The sequence below is a fragment of the Macrotis lagotis genome, chromosome 3, assembly GCF_037893015.1.
Source record: "Macrotis lagotis isolate mMagLag1 chromosome 3, bilby.v1.9.chrom.fasta, whole genome shotgun sequence".
Lineage (NCBI taxonomy): Eukaryota > Metazoa > Chordata > Mammalia > Peramelemorphia > Peramelidae > Macrotis > Macrotis lagotis.
The window spans coordinates 273,284,778-273,298,403 of NC_133660.1; the positions used below are offsets into that span (position 1 = coordinate 273,284,778).

Below are 13,626 nucleotides of genomic sequence, written 5' to 3' on the forward strand. Positions count from 1 at the left end.
TTAACAGAACAACAAACCAAGTCCTCATGTGTCCTATTAGCCTATTTCTTACCTTCCAATGCTCATATTGAAACTAGAACGATCAGCTCTTAGGAGCCAATGCAATCTAGGGATCCTGGGGTGCTCCTTATCCCCTCTGACCTAAGCCCACCCTCCCCGGGATCCACATGTGGCCAGGTTCCTTCTAGTTTCTAGAATCTAGAGAGAGTGGCATGACCTGCCTATTTCTTCATGATTTCTTTAAGCTGGCGCAACCTCCAGAAGTAGCCCTGGGGCCTGATTCCTGACTCCCGGAAGCATCCATTCTACTGACTGTATCCAATTTGGGGTGATTGGCCACAAGAAAGAGGTCCCTCCTCCACAAAAGACAGTGGCTCATCCACACCCTCTTCCTTCTTCAAACCTCCAAGAGCCTCCTCTCTCTCTCTCTCTCTCTCTCTCTCTCTCCAGCCTCTCAACTGGGAGCTTGGCATCATTACCATTGACTTGACAGAGGGCATGTGCTGAGGGCCCCCTCCTCATCTCATGTCTCCCAGATACCTTCCCCAACTCTCTCCCCATGTCTGCAAGTCTTTGGCCTGAACCAGTGATGTGGGAATAAGACAAGGTCTTGGGCAGTTGTCCTCTCTCTCTCGTGGCTTGTTGCTGCCTCCCAACTGCCTGCAAACACAACCAGGTCTCAAACCCTCCCTGCTCAGCCCATGGGACCTCCCTTTAGTGACTAAAGCCCACAAAGTCTCCTACAGTTGGGACCCTCAGACCTATTCTCTCACTTTCTTCTTGTCAACCCCAGTTGACTTCTGGGGGCTTAGTTTTAGTTTAGGTTTTAAGTCACATTCGCACCCACAGCAGGCACAGCCTAGAAGGGGAAAAACACCACGTGCTTTAGTATCATGACAAGGAAAGTAGAGTCAAAGGAAGCTTGCAGCAATAACTGAAGATTCCTGGGAGGGGTGTAAGAAGAACAGTTACAATGACAATAATGAAAGAGATAGGAAACCTTCCCAAAGAGCAGCCAAAGAGAGTTTTAGCAAAGAAAATCAAGAAGAGACTAAATTTTTGCTGATCAATCAAACTGGATCCCGGAGTCAGTCGGGGCTCGACTCGACATTGGAAAGCCTCCTAAAGCCAAGGAACCCCGTTTCACAGCCCCTTTCAGAGTCCGGCCAAGAAGGGTCCCAGGCAGAGCGTCCTCTTCATGGGTGAGATTCCAAAGGGCTCCAAGCCAGGCTTCTAAACAAAGAAGGTCTGGTACCAAGGATCTAGGGGACTCTGGCCTCAGAAGATCCAGCCTGAAATTGGCCAAGTTTCAGGAGGGACACTTCCTCTTCAGATAATTGGGGAAGGGGGATGTGCCTCCAGGACTGGCCATGTTCCCAGGAAATTCTCCCCTCCTTATTGATGACTGGCTAGGTTCCCCATTATATAAGGTCACCATGCCCCTGACTTGTTTTACTTTTTTTGTTTAGATTGTACTAGGGCCATGGAAGAACTTCATTGATTAATCAATCCTTCGGCTTCTCCAAAGGGACCAAGGAGCTCCTCAGTCCCAGTCTAAAGGGGGAGGAGCCGGGAGACAGGTGTACCCAGAGAGGCTTTGGGGTGGGGGAGGGATGGAACCAGAGAGCTGGAGGGGAAGGGGGGAGGTTATTGGGGGGCTTTGATCTTGAGGCCACAGGGGTCCTCTGAATTCTATTGACTGGGGGGAGAGTGGGGAGGCCACAGACCCCCAGTAGGGCTCCCAGTAGCTCTTGCAATAGTCCCAGTATGAGGGGCTGTCCCCCAGGGCACCTAGCTGGGGAGCCCCCTAGGAGGGTGCAAGTGCCCTGGGCTTCCCTAGCCAAATTAGGAAGAGAGGAGGTGGTGCAGCCTCCAGGGAGAAGGGAAAGGCCAGTTGGATGGCATGACCTGGATAGAAAGCTGGCAAAGGAGGAGGAGGAGAACCAGGAGACCAAGGAGTTCTTGCTTTGGATCCTGGGTTTAGCACAGCGCCGGCATACAGGAGGCGTCTCATAAATACTTCTTAGCTGCTATTTTCTCGTTTGGATTTCCAAATAGCCCAGGCATGAAGGGGTGTCCTCCTGGACACTGCCCCCCCCCCGCGGGGACTCCCCAAATCTGCCCCGGAAGGAGGCTGCGTTGCCATGGGAACTGCGCACCTGTCCCTCCGGAGGCTCGCGAGACTCGCACCTGGAGCCCTGGGGTCCGCAGGCAGGTGTCTCCTCCACGGCGCCACCAGCCCCACGCCCGAGCGTGCCTCCCGCCGGGGCTGTCCTGGCACCCCTGCCAGGCCGGGCCCTCGGGGACCCAGGGCGGAGCGGACCCCCGCCGGCCGCTCCTCTCCCCGCGGCGGGCCGGGGGTCCCAAGGCAGGGGAGGGCGGGGCCCGCCGGCCCAGTGGTCCAAGGCGCCAGACGCAAGCGGAGTGGAGGCGTGGGTTCGAATCCCACTCCTGACAGGTCTCAAGTTGGAGCAGCCCCCCGCTGCACCCCCATCTCCCCGCGACCCTCCTTCGGGAGCGCTTCCGCTGACGTCAGCCAACGGGCACGAGCCGCGCTCCGCCCACTGGGTGCCCCCCGCCGTGTGGGTGCTGGGGGGCAGCGGAGGGGATCCGTCAGATTTGGTTTTTGAGGGAACCAGACTTTCCTTGGCTCCGCTTCCGGACAGAGAAAGGAGGCAGGGCACCCCCAAATCGCCCTCTAAAGTCCTGGTGTCCAGGAGCTCTAGACTCTCGCGCCCCTCCCTCGCCCCTTTCCCGTTTGGGTAGATTTCTCTGTACAGCCCCTCCCCCCAAGTAGACGAGCTCCCCCCTCCCGGGGTAGCCCTTCCCCCACACCGCCCTTTTCTTGTTTTTTTTTTAAGATCAAAGACTCGAATCCCTACTAGCGGCCCTCGGTGTCAGGATTTGGGAGACCCCCCACGCAGCAGAAGTTCTCTCCGGCATCTCCATAGCTCTGGGGGTCTTTGCCTTGACCTTCACTCCATCCAGAGTCCATGCCCCTCCCCCCACGGAGGCTTCCACTTAGTTCCTCTGAGTGCCAGGCAGGCCCTTGGGGACAGAAGATTGCAGCGTTCCAAGTCGCTCCGTGAAGTCTTGTTAAATGTTAAATTGCTTTGATTTTTGGGGAAGAGAATGAGCTTTAATTAAGCACTAGTGGCTGCCAGACACTCTTCAAATATTCTCTCATTTGATCTGCAAAACAACTCCGGGAGGTAGGTGCTGTTATCCTCATTTTCCAAATGAGGGAACGGTGGCAGTCAGACCAAGTGACCTCCCTAAAGTGGCTCGACCAGTAAATGTTTGAGGTCAAAACTTCCTACCTCCAGAGTTGGCACAGATGTTTAAAATATTTTTTTCTTTCACCCACAAGCTCTGGATGTTGTCTCTAATGTCATTGCACTTTCATTTTCAAGTTTTCATTTTATTAAATTCATTTCATTACTATCTTTTTCCATTCTTCTATACATTTTTTTATTTTGTTAAATATTTCTCAACTGCCTGTAAAAAAAAAAAAACATTTAACATTCATTTAAAAAACTTTTATGAGTTCCTGATTCTCTCCTTCCTTTCCCCATCCCAGAAAGTGAAGCATAATTTTACTGTAAGGTACATAGGTCATCGGGTTAAATGAATTCTCCAATGTCACAGAGCTAGACAAATATTAAATGTCTGAGGTCAGATTTGAACTCAGGATGATCTGTTTGCAAAGCCAGTGCTCTATCCACTACACCATTTTGCTGCCCTCTTCAAACCCTCTGTTATTAATCATACATATGAGGTCAGATTTGAACTCAGGATGATCTGTTTGCAAAGCCAGTGCTCTATCCACTACACCATTTTGCTGCCCTCTTCAAACCCTCTGTTATTAATCATACATATGAACAAGCCATGTATCTATTAGACACACACAAACAAAAAAATATAGTTGTTTATTAATGTATGATTCAGTCTGCAGAAAGAGTTTCTCAGTTCTGCGTCTCTGGAGGTGGGCAGCATTTGGATCCCTTAGAATGGTCTTGGATCTTTGTCCTGATCAGAATAACTAAGTCTTTCTTAGATAATCCTCATTGTAACATTGCTGACACTGTGTACACTGTTCTCCTGACTCTGCTCACTTCATTGTGCCTCAGCTCCTACAAGTCTTCCTACCTTTTTTCTGAATCCATTTCCCTCCCTTATTTTGGCACAATCCTACTCCAGCACAATCACATACCACAACTTATTCAGTCATTCTTCATTTGATGGTCATCCTTTCAATTTCCAATTTTTGCCACCAGAAAAAGCTACTATAAATATTTTTATTCAAATGTGGGTCCTTTTCCCTTTGATCTGATTTAAGGGATCAATTTAATAGTGATATTGTAGGATCAGAGGTAGCTAGGTGGCACAGTGGATAGAGCACCAACCCTGGAGTCAGGAGGACCTCAGTTCAAATCCAGCCTCAGACACTTAATTACCTAGCTGTGTGGCCTTGGACAAAGCCCACTTAACCCCATTTGCCTTGCAAAAACCTTAAAAAAAAAATAGTGAAATTGTAGGATCAAAGGACATAGTTCAAACAACAATACATCAGGGTCCTGACTTTCCCACACCTTCTCCAGCATTTATTTTCCTTTTCAGTTGAGGTTTCTTTGTTTACTTTAAAATTTTTTTTTTATTACATTAGGAGATTGAGCTCTCTCCTTTAATCCTTCCCCACACCAGAGAAGGCCACCATTTGACACAGTTATTTATGTGAAAACAACCAACTAATACTTCCATATATCATTTCTTTCTCTATTTCTTCATAAGTCTTTTGACTTGGTTATTTATAACACAAAATAACTTAAATCATTCACATTCTTCGAAGGTATTACTGTATACAATATTCTCTTGGTTCTGCTCATTTGACTCTTTTAAAAATTTTTAATATTTTATTTGTTTTTCCTGCTACAGGTAGTTTTTACCAATCATGTTTATAAGCTTTTGAGTTTTACAATTTTTTTCTCACCCCCCCTCCTGATAGAAAGTAATCTGATATAATATTTATAACCATGATAAACACAGATCGATATGGAACATGTGAGAAAAATAAGGTCCAAACCAAAGAAAGAAAACATTAGAAAGAAAACAAAGAGATAATACAGAAGACAACTTTGAAAAATTGAAGCTAATAAGCTTTGGTCTTCATTCAAACTCAATTCCTTCTCTGTATATGAATGGTATTTTTCCATCACAACTCTTTTAGAATTCTCTTTGATTATTGTGCAGCTAAAATGAACAGTCTATCATGGTTTATCATCACCCAATGTTGCCTGTTAGTGTGACTAATGTTCTTCTAGTTCTGCTCATTTCACTCTGCATCAATTCATGCAAGTCCTTCCAGGCTTTTCTGAAGTCCAGTTCCTCCTGATTTCTAATAGAACAATAGTATTCCATCACATCCATATACCACAATTTGTTCAGCCATTCCCCAATGGATAGACATCTCCTTGATTTCCAATTCTTTGCCACCACCAAGAGAGCTGCCATGAACATTTTTGTCCATGTTGGACTTTTTCCCCTTTTTCAAGACCTCTTCAGACTCAGTAGTGGCACTGCAGGAGCAAAGGGGATGCTCACTCTGATTGCCTATTGGGTATAACCCCAAATTGCTCTCTAGAAAGATTGCCCATTTTATTCTTGTCTATTTTGTACAAATCTTTACTTTTTTTTTAATCAACCTGTTTGTCATTGTTCACTCATTACCCAGTTGATGGTGTCAAAAAAAGAATTACAATTTTCATATCAATCAATATGATATGTGCAATAAATTTACTAATTTTTTTTTAGGTTTTTGCAAGGCAAATGTAGGTAATTATTAAGTGTCTGAGATCGGATTTGAACTCAGGTACTTCTGACTCCAGGGCCGGTGCTTTATCCACTACGCCACCTAGCCACCCCATGAATCTGCTTATAATTTAGATTTGTTTTTCCAGCAAACTCTGGCTTGGGAGTCAGAGAAAACAAAGCAGTCCAGAATAATTTGTTAACCATGATGAGTCAGAATTCTTTCCCAGACTTGTGCTTGCTTGAGTTCGGGGGAAGTGAATCAGAAAACCATACAATTTATTCTGTACCCAAGCAAAATAATCAAGTACCCTGGAAGCTAAATAATCCCCTTAACTGTTCACATGGGACTTGAGGACACCTGGTTGGTTCTGCACTGGTGGACTTATCCTGAGAGAACTACTCCAATTATTGCTTGGCTATCCATCTTCCCTCTCCCTTCCCATTTATGATTCATGCATATAATCCCTGCTTCCTTGCAATGTAAGAAAGTAATTAACTGGCTACTTGATTGCTGGCACTTTGTCTCTGGCCTGAGGTCAGAGACTGGCACAGTAAAAGAATCTGTTAACGATAAGTACTCCAGGGGAGATAAGTGGTGGCAGTGGATAAAGCACCAGCCCTGGAGTCAGGAGTACCTGAGTTCAAATCCGGTCTCAGACACTTAATAATTACCTAGCTGTGTGACCTTGGGGAAGTCACTTACCCCCATTGCCTTGCAAAAAAAAAAGGGCACCCCTCAACTTTCAGTTCTTTGCCATCACTAAGATAGCTGCTATCCATATTTTTAGAACATCTAGATTTTGTTTTTCCTTTTTTCCCTGTTCACCTTGGGAAACAGCCCTAATAGTGGTATTGCTGAGTCAAAGGTTATATACGATTTTATAACCTATCTACCTATCATAAGGTTTTGAATTTTTCAATTTTTCCCCCACCCTCCCTTCCTTCCCCTCCCCACCCCACCCCACAGAAGGCAGTCTGATAATCTTTACATTGTTTCCATGCTATACATTGATCAAAATTTCTCAACAGTTTTTAACAGAGAATTTTTATCTCACAAGCTCAAATCTTTACATTTATCAAACCCAAGATTACTATAATCATTTACTATTGTGTATTGTAGTTTTATTATGTTCTACTGATTCACTTTTCTATTTCCAAGCCAAAGAGTTTTTATGATTACTGCCATAGTTTAAGATCTGGTGTGCTATTTTTTGCTCTAATTCTAAAACTTCAGGGCAATTTTCTTTATTGTTCTTGAAGCATGATGTTATTCTTTTGATTTTGTTTTATTTCTTGGTGTCCTCTAAAGTCATTAGATTTCTCTTGCCCAATTCTAATTTTTGAAGTAGTTATTTTCTTCTGTAAGTTTTTGGCTCTCTTTTTCCAGTTGGTTGACTTTCATTTCTTGATTTTCTTGTACTACGCAATTCTTTTCCAGATTTTTTCTCAGTTGCTTTCATTTAATTTTTAACGTCTTTTGTAAATTCTAAAAATTCTTTTTGGACTTGTGACCATTTTACATTTTTCTTTGAAGCTTTACAAGTAGTTGTTTTGTTTTGACTTCATTGTCTTTTTCTGTTTGATTCTTGATCTTCTCTATCACCAAAGTAACTCTTTATGGTTGGATTGTTTGCTCTTTTTAAGGGGTTGTTTCTTGCTGCTACCTTTATGTTTGGGTCAGGTTCTGCTCCCCAGGCATAGCGGATAATGTCTCAGGCTTCAGGTTCACAAGCCTGCAAAGTTCAAAGATTAAACCTTTTCCAGGAGAGACAATAAGTTACTTGATGATAAGCTAAAAAACAAAGATTTAGGCAAGAATGCCTGAGGGCAAGAGAGAAAGCAAAACAGCCATAATGAGCTCGGACTCCAGTGAGTGAGTCCAGTGTGGAAGGGAATGTGGGCCAAACATTTATAGTCTTGACCACTTCCTGTGCAGGAAAGATTCAGGGAAAAGTTGATAAAAGGGGGATCCCACCCTTCTATGGGACTGGGGTCAGGTGCCCACTTTGGAAGCTTGAAAGGCAGGAAAATGGAGGAGGGATGAAAGGTTGAACTGTGGTTGCTCTTATCTTGGTGAATTTGCATTTAACAAGGAAGTTTCATTGAACAATTAAAGAGAATCTGCATCTGATTAGGGGCCCATGCTGCAGAGGAAACCCTCAGAAAACATCAGACAGGCACAAATAACATTTTTTTAAATTAAAAAACAAGAGAGTCCTTCAACAGTCTTAGACCGGACAACTACTCCACCCTCCTTTTAATGACTTATACAGCTCTAAAATTCATGTTGTGGCATGTAATTTGGGGGTCAGGGAATTTGAGAGAGCCAGGTAATTTCCTGCTATATTCAGCCATCTTCCCACAATTCCAAGTCCTCTAGTTGCTTATTGGTAGAATCTCTTTTCTCATTTTACCTTTGGTCCTAAGAGAGCTGGGCAGTTGAGTTTTTTCCCATGATTTCTTAAGATCTGATGTCCAGGCTTTTTTGTTTTTGGCATGGCTTCCAGCTAGTCTGTGTTTAGTCTTATGAGACTCTTGGTGACCCCATTTGGGATTTTTTTTTTTTTAGGTTTTTGCAAGGCAATGGGGTTAAGCAGCTTGCCCAAGGCCACACAGCTAGGTGATTATTAAGTGTTTGGGACTGGATTTGAAACCAGGTACTCCTGACTCCAGGGCTGGAGCTTTATCCACTGTGCCACCTAGCTGCCCCCATTTGGGATTTTTTAAACCGAGACTCTGACATTTCCTTCTCCAACTCATTTATCAGATGAGGAAACTAAAGCCAGCAGGGTGAAGTGATTTTCCCAGGGTCACACAAGTCAGTAAATGTCTGAAGCCAGACTTGAACTAGGGAAGATGAATCTTGCTGACTCCAGGCCTAGAGCTCTGTGCACTATGGTATCTTCAAGGTGGCCTTCAGGGGTCCAATGAATTATCTTCTAGACTATTGTACAATTTTTTTTATTTTGTTTTAATTTTACTTGCAGTCTCTTGACATCATTAACTTCTTTGGTCCATTTTAATTGTCATAGAGTCTATTGTTTCTTCATTCTCTTCCTGTTTCCCTCTGTGACTTTTCCATTTCATTTAAGTATCATTTTAAAATTCCTGATCCATTTCCCCTAGGAATTCTAATTGATCTGTGAGCACACTATTTTCTTTTAGACTTTGTATGTGAGGGTTGTGTCTTGGGCACCCTGCTTCCAGGAAAACCTGAATTCAAACCCAACCCTGGATGCTAACTAGCTTGGGAAAGTCATACCACCTTAGTTTTGTCTCAGTTTCCTCATCTTTAAAACAGGAATGACAATAGCCCCTCCCTCAAAGGATGCTTGTGAGGATCAAATGAGATATTGGAAAAATGCTTAGAACAGAGCCTGGTCCCACTAAATGCTTCATAAATGTATTCCCTTGGGGAGAAGGGGAAAGGGGCTAAGAAGCAGACAGTGGTTAGACACTTTCCTAGTTGCTGGTTCTCTGTGAAATCCTTGTGAGCTGAACATGTCCATAACGCTTCTAGAGAAACAGAATTGGGTTCAGTTGTGACATTTGCCCAGATTGGCTCGTCTAGACTCTCTGCCGATCTCCAGTGTTCCATCACCAACTGCCTTTCAGATACCTCCAACTGATGGTCAGTATCTATCTGAAATTCAACACATCCTCTGTCCCCCAAAATGACCCCGATTTTGCTATAGAAACCCCAAGCTCCCAACCTACTTGTCATTCTTGATTCCTCATCATTTGGCTATTTCACCTCTGCATCTCTTTCCAATATGCCCCACCTCCTCTCCTTTGGCATAGTCCCCACCCTGAAGCAGACCATCCTCCCCTCATCTGCCTCCAGCATCTCTTCATTCTAATTCATACAAAACTAAGGAATTTTCCTTAAGTGTGAATCTGACCTAGAAACCACCACCCCCCCAACCCCCCTTCTTGGGAAACTCCAATGTTTTTCCTCCAGTATAACCTCCCAGGATCTAACATATAATCCTCTCTTTGGCTTTTAAAGTCCTTCACCATCTGGTCCCTTCCTGCCTTTTCTGTCTTCTTCCACTTTCCACCCCTCCACTTCCTCCTGAATCCAGTGAAATCAACCTCTTTATGTTCATCCTTCTAGACAGTTCCCAGTCCTGACATTTTCCCTGGCCTCTCTACTCTGTCTCTTGGCTTTCCTGACTCCCTTCAAGTCCTAACTAAAGCCTCATCTTCTGCAGGAAAGCTTTCCATCCCTATCCCCCTTCATTGATTACTTCTGATTTACCCTGTCTGTGTCCTGTTTGTCCCCAGCTGTGTGCAAGTTCCTCCCCAGGAGATGGTGAATTCCTGGAGGGCAGGCACAGGAGCTTTCTTCCTCTTTATATCCCCAGCACTTAGTACAATCCTGGTATGCAGTAAGCACTTAATAAATGCTTCTTGACTTGTTTACTTAGGACCTGTGAACGTGTATTTTTTAAAATATTTTGATAATCATTTCTAATGTGCATTTAACAACAGGATATTGGAATATAGAGATACCAATGGAAATTCCATGCAAAAAATGGGCATAATAAAAGACAAAGATGACAGGAACTTAACAGAAGCAGAAGAGATGAAGATGTGGCAAGAAGAATACACAGAGGAACTGGACAAGAAAGTTCATTGACAACCTTAATGATGAGGTTGCTGATCTAGAACCAGACCTCCTGGAGAAAGGAGTCAAATGGGCCTTGGGGAAATATTCTGCGTGCAAAGTAGCAGCAATATTGCAAGATGACCAGCTATGAATGACTTGTCTATTCTCAACAATACAGAGACCCAAGACAAGGACATGTGAAGAAGAAATGCTATCTATCCCAAGAGAAAGTACCGCTGCTATCTGAATAGAGTGAGGCACACTTTTTTTTTTACTTTTTCTCTATTTTTTTTTTGTGGAGGGGGAATCCATGTTTTCTTTCATAACATGAATATTATTGAAATGTTTTGCATGATTCACATGTATAATCTAGTTGAATGGTTTGTCTTCTGGTGGAGGGAGAATTGGGGAGGGAGGATAGAAGCTTTGAAAATGCAGGTTAAAATTATTTTTACATGTAACTTGGAAAAAAATAAAACACTAAAAAAAAAAAGAAAGTGTTACTAACATTAAGGCTAGTGGATATTCTAGAATTCCAGATGAGTCATTTAAAAAAGATGATGAGGGGTGGCTAGGTGGCATGGTGGATAAAGCACCGGCCCTGGAGTCACGAGTACCTGGGTTCAAATCCGATCTCAGACACTTAATAAATACCTAGCCATGTGGCCTTGGGCAAGCCACTTAACCCCATTGCCTTGCAAAAATCTAAAAAAAAAAAAAAGGAAAATAAAAAATATGCTTTTACTCAGAGCTGTACTCAATATGCCAGCAAACTGAGAAAATTCAACAGTAACTGCAGATTTGGAAAAGATCAATTTGTGTTCCAGTCCTAAGGGATGTTCAAATTACCAAACAATTTGTTCTCATTTCATGTACCATCAAGGTTATGTTGAAGATTCAGCAATATATGAACCAAGAATGATCAGAAAAGCAGGATGGTTCTCCAAGGAACAGAGGAACTAGAGACCAAATTGCCAATATTCATTGAATTATGGAGAAAGCGAGATTTTTTTTTTAAATCTACTTTAGGACAGCTAGGTGGCAAAGTGGATAGAGCACCAGCCCTGGAGGCAGAAGGACCTGAGTTCTGACCAGACACTAAATAATTGCCCAGCGATTTAGGCCTTGGGCAAGTCATTTAACCTCATTGCCTTAAATAAATAAATAAAAAGTTAAAGATCTACTTTTGCTTAATGGATTACACTAAAGCCTTTGTATGGATCCATCGAAGCAAATATGGCAAGTCCTCGAAGGGATGGGAAAACCAGATCTTGATTCCTGAGAATCTTGAATGAGGGTCAAGAAACAAAGGCTCAAGCCAAACATGGAACAGCTGATTGCTTTAAGACTGGAAAAGGACTATTAACCTTATGTGCAGAGTACTTTATCGGAAAGGCCATTTGAATGAATCAAATGCCAGAATTCGGGTTATCAGGAGAAAGATCAATAATCTCAGATATGAAGATGATACCATCCTGATAATAGAATGGGAAGAGGAGGTCAGAAGTCTCTTAAAGGAAATGAAAGAGAGAGTGTAAAAGCTGACTTGAAGCTATCAAAAAGTAAGATTTTGCTAAGTGATCCCATCACGTTCTTGGCAAAGAGAAGAAGAAACGACGGTCAGGTCGGATTTTAAATTCTTGGGCACAAAGATGACTGCAGAGATTGCCTGGACTCAGTAAGTTAAAAGGCACCAGCTTCTTGGAAGAAAGGCGATGCTCCATCTGGACGGCGAGTTAAAAAGTCGAGATGTGACCTCGCCCGCAAAGCTTCCTCCGGCCAAAGCCAGGGTGGTTTCCCGTAGCAGTTCTAGGGCCACACCAATGGAGGGTTCCGAACTGTGGTTCTGGAGGAGATTTTGTGAGAGTTCCTGGGAGAACAAGAGGAAATCAGCCAGTACTTAAAGAAATTAAGTCAGCTTCTTCAATACAAGGTCCAACACCCAAGCTGAAGCTTCAGTCCTTGGGCCTCGTCATGAGAAGACGGGTCTCCTTGGAAAAGCCCCTGATGCTGGGAAAGATGGAAGGCAAGAGGAGAACAGAGTGGCCGAGATGGGAGCGTGGAAACGACGCCCATGAACTTGGGCCATGGTAGAGGCTAGAAGGGACCGGAATGCTGTAGCCCCCGGGGCCACCAAGGGTCCGAGCCCACTGAACCACTGAACAGTGTTTAATGTTTATGGGACTGGATGGAGAAGAGGCCCCTGCCCAGCGGGCTGCCAAAGGGGGACAAGCCGCCTCCCCCGAGAACCATTCGGGCAAAGAGCTGGAGAGTCGGATGGGGGGAGGGGAGGAAGGGGTCGGCCCCTCGCCTCTGGGGGAGGAGGACGGGCTGGGGGAGCCCCCGCAGCCCCCCGCCCCGGGCTCTTCGGGGTGGCCAATCTCTCACAGACATTATGAGCTCGGGTCGATCCCCAGCCCAAAGACACCGGGACTTGGGACTTGCGCGGCCCTCTGGGCTCGGGGCCCGAAGGTGGCTGCAGGCAGGCCAGTGGGGAGGGGGCTCTAAGTCCGGCACCGAGCCCCGCCTCAACTCCTCCCCTCCCCCGGGCGCCCCGAGGAGCGGGGAGCCGCGGGTCCGACTCCTAGACTCCTCCCCAAGCCTCCCCCGGACTTTGGACCCGGGTGGACTGGGGGCCACAGCCAACATGCCGGAGGGACCCTCCCCTGAAGACCTGGCTTCATTTCCTGAGTCCTGGCGGATCTCCGGGGCTCTCCCCGCACCCCGCCTCAGCGGGCCCCGGCTGCCCCCGAGAGGCCGGAGCTCTTTGCCGCTTGTCCGCTCTTCTCTTTCATTCCCTTCCCTTTCGCACCTCGGCTCGGTAAAAACTAAAATGAGCGTGTCAGGAGTGGGATTCGAACCCACGCCTCCATTCGGAGACCAGAAGGCTCCGCTAGTCGGGAGAAGCTCGCGCTTGAGTCTGGCGCCTTAGACCACTCGGCCATCCTGACAGCCGGTGCTTCTCCGCCTTCTCTCCTCCTCCTCAGGCTTCCCCGCCTCCCGCCGCCGCCGTCGTGGGGGGACGGGGGGCGCCCCAGCCTCCACAGACCTCCCGACCCCCCAGTCGTGGGGGGCGGGGGGCGCCCCAGCCTCCACAGACCTCCCGACCCCCCAGTCGTGGGGGGCGGGGGGCGCCCCAGCCTCCACAGACCTCCCGACCCCCCAGTCGTGGGGGGCGGGGGGCGCCCCAGCCTCCACAGACC

At 45.7% G+C, this 13,626-nt stretch overlaps 1 non-coding gene across 1 annotated transcript; it reads right to left on the reverse strand.

Moving 5' to 3' along the window:
• Nucleotides 1-13,263: 13,263 nt before the first annotated feature.
• On the reverse strand, nucleotides 13,264-13,374 carry TRNAL-CAA (transfer RNA leucine (anticodon CAA)). Its single transcript has 2 exons — nucleotides 13,337-13,374; nucleotides 13,264-13,309 (listed from the first exon to the last, which is right to left on the reverse strand). It is a non-coding gene; the product is annotated as a tRNA-Leu (tRNA).
• Nucleotides 13,375-13,626: the final 252 nt, after the last annotated feature.